The 10,675-nt window shown below is 39.6% G+C and overlaps 1 long non-coding RNA gene across 1 annotated transcript; it reads right to left on the reverse strand.

The window, feature by feature from the left end:
* Nucleotides 1–1,113: 1,113 nt before the first annotated feature.
* LOC131737249 (uncharacterized) lies at nt 1,114–10,394 on the reverse strand. The gene is made up of 3 exons (XR_009328823.1): nt 10,313–10,394; nt 5,450–5,536; nt 1,114–2,898 (listed from the first exon to the last, which is right to left on the reverse strand). It is a non-coding gene; the product is annotated as an uncharacterized LOC131737249 (long non-coding RNA).
* Nucleotides 10,395–10,675: the final 281 nt, after the last annotated feature.

Below are 10,675 nucleotides of genomic sequence, written 5' to 3' on the forward strand. Positions count from 1 at the left end.
ATAATATACATTTCTTGGAGGCAAATGAAAGGGCCACCCCTGCAAAGAAATACTCGGCCAATTGCTAGTTTAAAATGGAACGTTTTCCACTAGTTACGACACAGGTGCTGATGTGCCAAAGGCCACTTCATCTGCCCTCCTTGATGCCATGCCAGACCTACATACATCATGCCTGTCATGATATTTAGACTCCTCTTGTGCCATGCTGGGCCCTGCCAAACCAAACACAACTCTCCCATGTTCATCATGGCCTTCGCTTGGCTCTGCTGAAACACAGCACAGGGGCTGAGAATGTACATCGACTCAGCGTTGAAAGACACAGAATAAACAGTATCATTCAAAAGGGGTTTATTTTGAGAATTAGATCATTCAAGGCACAAAATAAGGAAACTTCAATTAGTCTTGAGAATCAATGTAGACTAGGGCCCAACGCCTCACCCAGTCCATTTGACAAAAGTATATACATCAGGGGAGGTTATTAAGAGGCTGGAAAATGCACAGGTAAGACTGTACTTGGTGTGGACCCTGCATTATAAAAAGGACTTTGGAGGGAGAGAACCGGACGAACAGTGATGAACTAAATCTTAGCATATTTTAGATTTGACTATTTGATTGTCCTATTGTCCTAATTTTCCATTACCGTGTCCTTGATTGCTGAACAGTTCTAATATTACTACAACATTGAAAGAGGAAAGACAGGTTAAATCAAAATGATAGCGTAATCAGAAGCTGGAGCAATAAAGGCTCTGGAGGAGTCAGACTGGAAAGAAGTGAAAAATGAATAACTGCAAAGAGCAGAAATATTGGAAAAGAAATGTGAACATGCCAAACTTCCCCGAGCCATTAGTCGCTCACGTATTCTGTTACTCCTTGCCTACAAAAACAAAAGTTTAACAGCCCTGATTTGTAAAGCTATAGGTGTATGAATTTAAAAGGGGATGACTGCTATTCGAAGAAACAAAACTTCCTGAAAAGTGAATTATTCATATATTATACCCGTTGAGACCATGACTTCGTTTACAATAGTAAAACAACAAGGAATATCTTTTTACTTATTTTATTTTTTGTTTTAAAATTTTACACACACCAGGGAAACCTCGTTAAGTTGGCAGAGACCGCTTGTTTGCATGAGGGACCTGGGAAACAATACGTAGATATATACAAATTTATACAAATATAATTATGAATCAAACATTTGTGGCATTGTATTATTACCACCAATTAGCTGTACAAGCCAGGCATTGCCCAAGCATTCTCAACATAAACCAAATCCTGGACAAGTTTTGCTTCAAGCTGCTTTGAAATGTATTGCATGTCCATGGGCAATTACAAACTAAGGAGTTAAGATTAAGAATAGTATTGAAGCTTGCATGATATGTTTTTAAATAATCTCAAATACAAACCTCAAGCACTACCAAAGAGCAATCCTCTCACTTAGCACCTGAGATTCTCCAGTTTAGCCCATTTTAAATCTTCCCATTCAAATGGCACAGACTTCTCTTTAAAAAAATAAAACAGGCAGCCCAGAAAATCGCTGCGTTTCAAAGCAAGCTTCTCACTAAATAGATGATTTTGCGTCGCCAAAATATATGAAAAACACGAGTGCTCATACCCCTTCCTTTTTATTTATTCATTTTGCTTTTTATTTTAGTGGGCACCAAAACAGCTGAGGAGAAGTGAAGGTCAATGGATTTCCTCCGATCCCATGATCAAGTTGATCGACTCTTTTACACCCAGGAGCCCGGGAGAGGCTGCCGGCAAACTTCGAGCCCCTGGAGGACAAAGGCCATCCCTGCAGGTGTCCACTTGAACTCAGTGGGAAAAGTGACAGTGAAGCAAAACCAAGGAGATTCGAATCTTAACCTTTAAATGTGGATCTGATAAAATGAGTGTTGTTTTCTGTTTTCACCAGCTGCGTTCGTGAAACTAGTTTGTCGGCGGAGATATATTACACTACATTGTAACCACAAAAGCAAGATGCCAAGAATGCAACTAATTAAAAAATAATTCTAATTAGACGTATAATTACAGAGAAAAGAGAAATGAGGGGAAATAGACTAATTAAGGGGGTGCTTACAAACCTGTTCTGGAGACACAGATTGTCAGAAAACAAATTCATAGCTTGCTAGAAATGCTGTATCTTGTGTCAAGCAGGTTACATTATACCAGGGTTCTCTTTCCTCACACTCATACCATTATACCTGCCCATCACTACTGAATTAGCATCAGAATCTCTGAAATCCGAACTTTCCAGTGCTATACTCACGGTTCTAAAGGAGGAGTATCAGTGTGGGTTTGAAATATGTCATGACACAATAGATTATGTGACCCTGAGCAAATCGCTTAACCTCCTTGTGCTCCGTCTTTCGGGTGAGAGGTGGTTGTAAGTGACTCTGCAGCTGATGCATAGTTCACATACCCTAGTCTCTGTAAGTCGCTTTGGATAAAGGCGTCTGCTAAATAAACAAATAATAAATGAGCACGTGTAAATATGGAGTGTGAACTGCCAGGTACCTTCTCGCTTGGAGGTTTTTTTCCCCATTAATTTAACCTGGTTTAAGGTTGTTATTCTGCTTTAAAACATTGTTGCCTGATAAAATACTGTGTATGGCTTTATCAGGTTGTACCCATTTGGACACTTTCATATCAGTACTGAACTGACTCCTTTTCAGTATAACTCCGCTTCTCCTCAGTGTTCAGCACAATAGCAGTGGATTGTTAATGAACTGGCTCACTGGTCAGTCAGTGACAGCACGTTCAATTCCTTTCATAGCTCACCATCCTCAGATCCAATAGGGTGCCCAGCCAACAATCCATACAGTTTACAAAGAGTTTCATAGATCCTTGCTCCAAGAACAGTGCATCAGAGCAATCCCTTCTCCCCTTTAAAACAGGTTCCTGTGAAAACCAAGAATAGAGGATGAGCAGAGATCTCACCAACAAAAAACAGCAAGTGAGGAATGCCTGCTGGGTTCCTTCGAATATAACATGGATTGGAGCTGAACTCTTGGTCAATGACAGATTGTTGAGTTATAGGTCTCAAGACATTCAGTGTGAAAGTTCTCAGGCAACACACAATGAAATATCTGAACTCTTGAAAAGCAGAGCTATATATGTGGTTCATAGTAGTTTGAGGTTTACAGTTAAAGAACACATGATATATTGCTCCTGCCATCCAAATGCCAACCCACGCTGTGTTCAAAGCAGAGCTCAAACTGGCAATCCTGTGGCTGAGAAATGGCTGTGTTACCCTTTTGGAATTAAAGAACAACTGTAAATCTTAGAGCTGCTGGGTATTCTAACCCAGTCAAGCTAAATAATAGTCACTCACACACAAAGTGCATTTCCAACTCTGCTTAAAGGGTAACAGCAGTATATAGTACAAGCAAGTAGTACACACAGACTGAGCACATCAGTATTTAAACTACATGCTCTGGGAGATGCTGTACATCCCATTGCAGCTCATATAACGCTCTCGTTGTCTTTAACTCCCTGTTTCTTTTCTCTAAACGTGAAGCTCATAAAATATATATCAATTTCCAGCCCTGATGTTAACCATTGAAACCCTAGCCAAAATAAAAGAAAAACCTAAACTTATATTTATTTTGCAAATTAAACTTGCTGTAAAACACAGGCAGACACATGGGCCACACCTCCCTGACCCTGCTGCCATGCGGTCTCTGGCTGCTTTCAAAGCAATATAATGGCTTTTATTACTTTTTGAAAAAGAACAAATATATATATATATATATATATATATATATATATATATATATATATATATATACACAGTATATGCATATAAGAAATTAAAAAGAAACATAAGAAATTAAATGAACCAATAGTGCAACACTTTACAAAAAATTAACATAACATGAATGACCTACGCTGTGTAGTTTTAGAAGAATTAAAATTAGATAATGTACAATACAGAAGAATAAAGGAAAATAAATGGATAAATAGACTCAATGCCATGATGCCTGAAGGTTGAAATAAAAAGGCTTAGTAGACTGTTACATCATTATCTATGTAGTAAATTACATCACAAACACATGTTATATTTAAATAATAATATATTTAAATATAAATAAGTGAGTGTAGTTACCATGACATCAATATCCTAGAAGTACCGCCACTGTTTGTTTTCAAACACACTTTCACTTGACAAAGGTATGTCAAACAATGAGCAAAAACATACGCCAACCCCATTCTACACAGTGGAAACCCATTCACAACCTGCCATGTACAATGGGATCACAAGCTGATATCACCAAGTTGGAGTTGCCACACATCTACAAATATTTTCATAATGAATAAATACTGTAATTACTGTTTATCTAAAGGCACAGGGAATGGGCAATTACACTCTGGGTTTTTGAAAAAATTTAAAAAAAATGTAACCAACAGTTATTCATTTATGGTTGTTTTAAAACAACAAAAAGATTAATAAATCTGGAAAGCACATGTTGGAGACTGCTTGGCGCTATCCCTTCTGCAGTGATGATTGATATTTTCCATGCTTGGGTTCCTTGTTAACGGGCCGTCCACTTGCAGGCCTTGTCCTAGATGAGGAAATGATTGTGGGCTTTGTGAAGACTCAAAATAATAGGTGTTGTTCTACTGCTGGAAATGTTGAAAGGGAAGCTTAAAAGTACAACAAATATTATTCCAATTAGCCGCACAGACCGCGGCTGCGCTATTTTTACCCTCTCAGGAAGCAAAAAGGGGTCTTTCTTAAAGGATGCTTGGAGCGTCTACTTTCTCACTGTCTCGCTTTCAGCAACCACACTTCCCTCCAGAAAGGCCTAGTCCGTCTCTTCTTATTTTTTATTTATTTATTTATTTATTTTAATTTAGTCGTTGCCAATTAGTTTTTATTATTTTCTCCCCAATTTGAAATGCCCAATTATTTTTAGGCTCAGCTCACCGCTACCACCCCTGCGCTGACTCGGGAGGGGCGAAGATGAACACACGCTGTCCTCCGAAGCGTGTGCCGTCAGCCGTCCGCTTCTTTACACTCTGCAGACTCACTGTGAAGCCGCCTCAGAACTACAGCGTCGGAGGACAACGCAGCTCTGGGCAGCTTACAGGCAAGCCCGCAGGCGCCCGGCCAGACTACAGGGGTCGCTGGTGTGCGGTGAGCCAAGGACACCCTGGCCGACCTAACCCTCCCTCCCCCCAGACGACGCTCGGCCAATTGAGCGCCGCCCCCTGGGAGCTCCCGTCCACGGTCAGCTGTGGAATAGCCTGGACTCGAACCGGCGACGTCCAGGCTATAGAGCGCATCCTGCACTCTAGCAAGTGCTTTTACTGGATGCGCCACTTGGGAGCCCTCCAGGCCTAGTCCTTCTCTTCTTTTTAATGAAAGCGATGCTGTCATTCTCACTAGGTGCCGACGGAACAACTATGGGGTAGATTCAACCGAAAGAAAATACATAAAATTACATACCTGTGCTGTTTTTTTGTTTTTTGGCTCTGGCAAGTTTTCACCAACCTCTGCAGCTCCAGCTTGACTGGATTCAGGATTAGAGAGTGCCTGGAAAAAAAGAAGGATGTTTATATGGTGCTGTGACAACAGAGGCTTTCCATTTGGACACGCTCTGCCCGTTAGAAACATCCTTATTGTACACCCTGTCCTGTTTCTCCCCGCAGTCCCTCAAGATGAACTGACTCATGCAAGTCTTTTCATCCAGCAATGCTCTTTTAAATGTTCAGATACTTTAATAGGGCATATACTGACAAGACTTCAAAAAAAGAAAAAATAAATTCTCACTGGTAAGACTGCATGAGGGTGTGCCACCCAGTGCTACAGGAGTAGAGGGACTTGAAACCTGGAGAAAAGGTTGCTACAGTACAGTACAGTACGGGATCTCACTCCAAGTTCATTTACTTGGGGGTGTTATTCACACACTTAAATGCAAATGTTGTTTCAATATCACAGAAAATCCTGTGCATATTTATTTAATTACGGCTGTGCAAAAAGCTCACCGTTATTGTAACGCGTTGGAGTTCAAAACACCTTCTGCTGCTCTGGGATTGTGGATTGCGGATTGCACAGATCTGAGTGAAGCAAGGCCAAAGCCTGCAGCTGTCTTCCTGTGTATGGATCTCGATAGGCTTATAGGTACCGAGTGACAGGACCGCCGCGGCTGCCAAGCTGGGCAGCCAGCACGTTATTGTTGGCTGTCAGCCAGACAAATCGCTTGTGAGACCTATTATTAAGTTTGTGCTTGGATAGTGGAACCAGCAAAGGAGCTAATGCCTGTGATCATTTGAGAAGCGTATGCTGATTTAACTTCTATTTCCATTTGACCATTGTGTGAGCCAGAGTTATAACTTGATTGTATTTTTTTTTATTAAATTGTAGAACAGGCTGTCTGTGTGTTCTCAAGCTCTAACTTTGATCATGTAGCTGCAAAATCCACCCAGCAGGAACAATGCAAACCGTTCCCATTGTTTTACAAGAGTGCCTTGGCCATCCAGATAAAATATTATTTATGCCATTAAAACCCATATTAAGCAGTTTACAAAAAGCTGTTCAAAACATTGTAATTTAAAACCAGAACAATTTCTGTTACATGTCTGTCGATGTTATGCTGTCATAAACTCTTTTTCCTCCTTTGTCCCACATCTTGTGGTTCTGTTAAGGATTTTCTCTAAGAGGTCAGACTCAAGTCTTTAATCTTTAACTTGCTGTTTCAGTATTGCTGTAAGCCTCCAGATGGCCATGAGGGTTGGGAATATAATATTGTTTTGTTTTTTTTGTTAGTAGTTAACAAAAAGTAGTTAATTAGTAAATACATGTGTACTTGCACATCATTACAATGTTATTATGCATAGTTACAATTCCTTAGTGTCTCTAATTACTGTCTATTTACATGTGTACTTACACATAATTGCAATGTTATTATGCATAGTTACAATGTACTTAATGTGTACATCGTTTTGAACGATATATGTAAATACACAGTTGTATCAGAAAAGGGTTAGGGTTAAGGCCATTGCGCACTGAATCTGATAACGCATCCGAATTTAACGTGTGTCTAAACAGAAAAAACGATCACGTGCATTCCCTATTGCACCTTGCACGCTGAGTCCGTAATTGTCGTACAACGCTGGTGCGTCAGTTTTGGAATCGAAACAAGTTCGTTTTGATCCGATTTGACGTGCGGTAAAAATGACATTGACCAATGAAAAACGACTGGGAAGACACATGGGTTCTTGCAGTTCCCTGAACAAAATGGAAAAACGAATTGTGTGTGTCGCCAAACAAAAATTACTTTATGATAAGTCTAACTTTGAAAGAAAAGAAAACATATGGAAAGACATTACCGTGGACTTGGGCATGAATGATATGTATTATAAAACATGAAATTATGAACTGATAGCATAAACACCTGGATTTTGTGCATTATAGATTATTACAAGCATATACTTTTTATTTCATTTGTAGTCAAGGAAGTAAAGAAACAATGGCCTAACCTGGAGACACATATAAGAGAAAGAAGCATGACAGGACAAGAGCGGTCAGGGCTGAACAGTCAGAAAAGAGAGGCAGTACATGAAAGTGGTGGAATTTCTGGCTCCATACACAGAGAATAGTAGAAGGTCATTATTGTAAAGTATTTTCGGTAGCTCATTGCTAGCTTCCCAACTTTTGTATATATTTATTACAGGAGCGAGTGTTTGAAAAATTAAATATTGGTCATATAGTTTCTGATGCTATGACAACTGTAATGTGTAATATCATGTGTAAGTTTTTAATTTTTTTTTTTATTATGTTTTGCATAACAACATTATTGTAGATCTTGTAGAAACATAATTAGCAAACATTTTAACTTCCATCAGCATTTGCTGATCATTGAGTTTATACTACATTTAACATTTTTTTTGTGATCAAAGCTATGTACAATAGAATTGTATTTATTTTTTATTAAAATACTGAAACTAGGTATATTTACTACAAAGCCTGCACTGCACACCAGCATTCTGAAGTACGATATTAACGCATCTAGTGTGCAAGTGACTGACGCATGACTTTTTCTTGAGCACGAAACGAGAACCTTGATTCGCATTCCTTTGACTGCCCTGGTTCTCTCTTGAAGAGGAAACAAGGAGCTTGATTCACCTTCCTATGTTATGCCTGGTTCTCTTTCTGCTGCATGAGAGTGAAGCGGATCCTGAGACATGGCAGTTAAACTCTGAAAAGCATCACACAACAGCATGTATTACTCAACGCAGGTAGAATTGCCTGCCTACCTGGTTATCTGTTACCATACCATTACATAATATGATTGTATCATTCTTGGATGCTAGTGTACTGTACACCACACAATCACTGCACAGTTCTGACCATTTTTTAAAGGAGAACAAATGTCAATCATATTGATTTTTATTGGGACGTTGGAAATATTTAGTTTCAGCTCATCAGGTGACTGTTCACCAGGTGAAGTTAAAAGTGTTAAAATACTAGGAGTTAAAAAACAGAATATGATTTACAATACATACTACCATGGTGTAAATTATATGCTGTCAAAAACTGAACCAAAAGACCTCTTCTTGGTCTTATGTTGTTATTTAAAGTTCACAGTTGTTCACATTGTTTTCAGAGTACCAATAATACATTTGTTAAAAGCCTATTAAATATTTTTTCCAGTCTAGGTAAAAAAAATCCATAGAATCAGATCCTAATTGGGATTATGCAGTGATTGTCGTCATATCAAATCCAGGGATAGCGCTAATAGACTAGTACATGGACAGACAATAAAGAAATTAAAAATACTTGTTTAATAAGAATTAAAACACTGTCTGGTTGGTCGAACATTAGTGTCAGAAATTCATTTTTATATGGCACATGGTTAGAGCTCTGTAAAGGGGAGCAATGTGACCAGAGGTGAAAAGGACCATTGAGGCAATGCCCCCCTTTACAAACACCAGTGCGACGTCTCTGAGTAGGAGTAATGGGTCCTTCTGCACAACCTTCCATTCTTACATTAACAGACAATGCAAACCTGTTTCATGTTAAAAGCCCATGGAAACCCACATTGTTAGTTTGGATTCCTTGAACAATACCATTTCTGGAAAACTGTACATGTTTATGTCATTTGAGAAACCATATATAGAAGCTGATCATTTAATCCTAGTCTACAACTCTCTCTGTAGCAATGGGCTTGGCTACTGGTCAACTTGACTTCAACAGATAATGTGGGGGGAAATATGAAATTCAAGTGACCAACACAACATGACCAGAAATTCTCATTACCTGAGTTAATTCAGCCACTTTTAACTGCCACAGCAGTATGCGATATTCAAGGAGCATTGCTATGCATGACAATTTAATTGACTAGGTTATGTGAAATTCAGACATGGTTCATAACGGCAGCTGAACTGTGACAGAAGGCAGGTCAGGGGATTAAACGCACACAGACATTTTATTTTTTGGACTAGTCCCTTGTGGTTTTGTGTTAGTCATAAATAGGGCTTCTGATTTCCGGTTTTAACCGATAAAAAACGATAAAACACCCGCAATACAAAAAAATTAAACTGGTGTATATGCAATAAACATCGCAAAAACACTGGAAATGGTTACTCGATTTATGTTGACTTCACCCCTTTCCCATTAAAAAAACTAAAACCTACTACAAAAAAACTAAAACAAACTACCTTTCCCAGTGCAGCTGGGCAATGTCCATCCTTCCTGACTTGTCTGAATACTATAAACCCACCCCAACTACTGAGTGGCAGCAAATTCCTACATTTCTATTGGAGACTCCACTTGTGAGATTCCTCTGCTGTAAGAGAGTGGTACAAGGCAGAGAACATGATATCTAGCACGGTATTACTGGAGCTGCGTGTCTGTAAGATGTTCTTTAGATTTCGCTGGAGACTGACTGTTTGTTTTGTCATTGCTTGTTACAGGGCGGAGGCTGGGTGCGAACCGGCGACACTGTGCACCGCATGCGAGCGCCTTAACCACAATGCAAAAGAGCCGGGCTCATCTGCACCAACAGGATCCATAATGGCAGTGTGACAAACCTGGGGTGATCTTGCCACATGCAGGACCGTCTTCTCCTGCCTTTTGTGTAAAAGGAACAGCACTCCACACAAGCACAGGTAGATTTTAAACAGGGCAGGCCTGTATGTTTATTTTAAACTCCAAAACAAAAATAAACAAAACCAAAAACCTAACTCCTTCCAGGAGTCCTAACTAAACTGTTGCAGGTCTAAGCTATAGCGAACAGCTAAGCTGTTTCCCAGTCAAACAAAACCCTATTGTTTAGAAGCGGATTAAAAAAAAAAAAAAACACTGTACCTTTCCTCTTTGGTTCCAGCTCCCTGGTAGTCTCTCCTAATGGAGCCTGAGCTCTCCTTTTATACAATGTAGCTGCTCCAAGTTATCACTAATTATTAAATTAAGGAGCAGCCATATTCTCAAATGTTTTTGGCAGGGACAGGAATTAACCCCATCCCTGCCAGGTATAAGGGTTGGAGTAGGAGGGGATGGGGGGGGAGGGAGAGGTGTTAAAGAGTTTGCGAATATCTGAGATTTTAGAAAAGAAGAAAGAGGCAACGTCATCAGAGGAGATAGAGGAGGGGGGAGGGTTTAGGAGGGAGGAGAAGGTAGAGAATAGTTTACGTGGGTTGTTAGTGGAGGCTTGGATTATAGATTGGAAAT

The sequence above is a fragment of the Acipenser ruthenus genome, chromosome 6, assembly GCF_902713425.1.
Source record: "Acipenser ruthenus chromosome 6, fAciRut3.2 maternal haplotype, whole genome shotgun sequence".
Taxonomy (NCBI): domain Eukaryota; kingdom Metazoa; phylum Chordata; class Actinopteri; order Acipenseriformes; family Acipenseridae; genus Acipenser; species Acipenser ruthenus.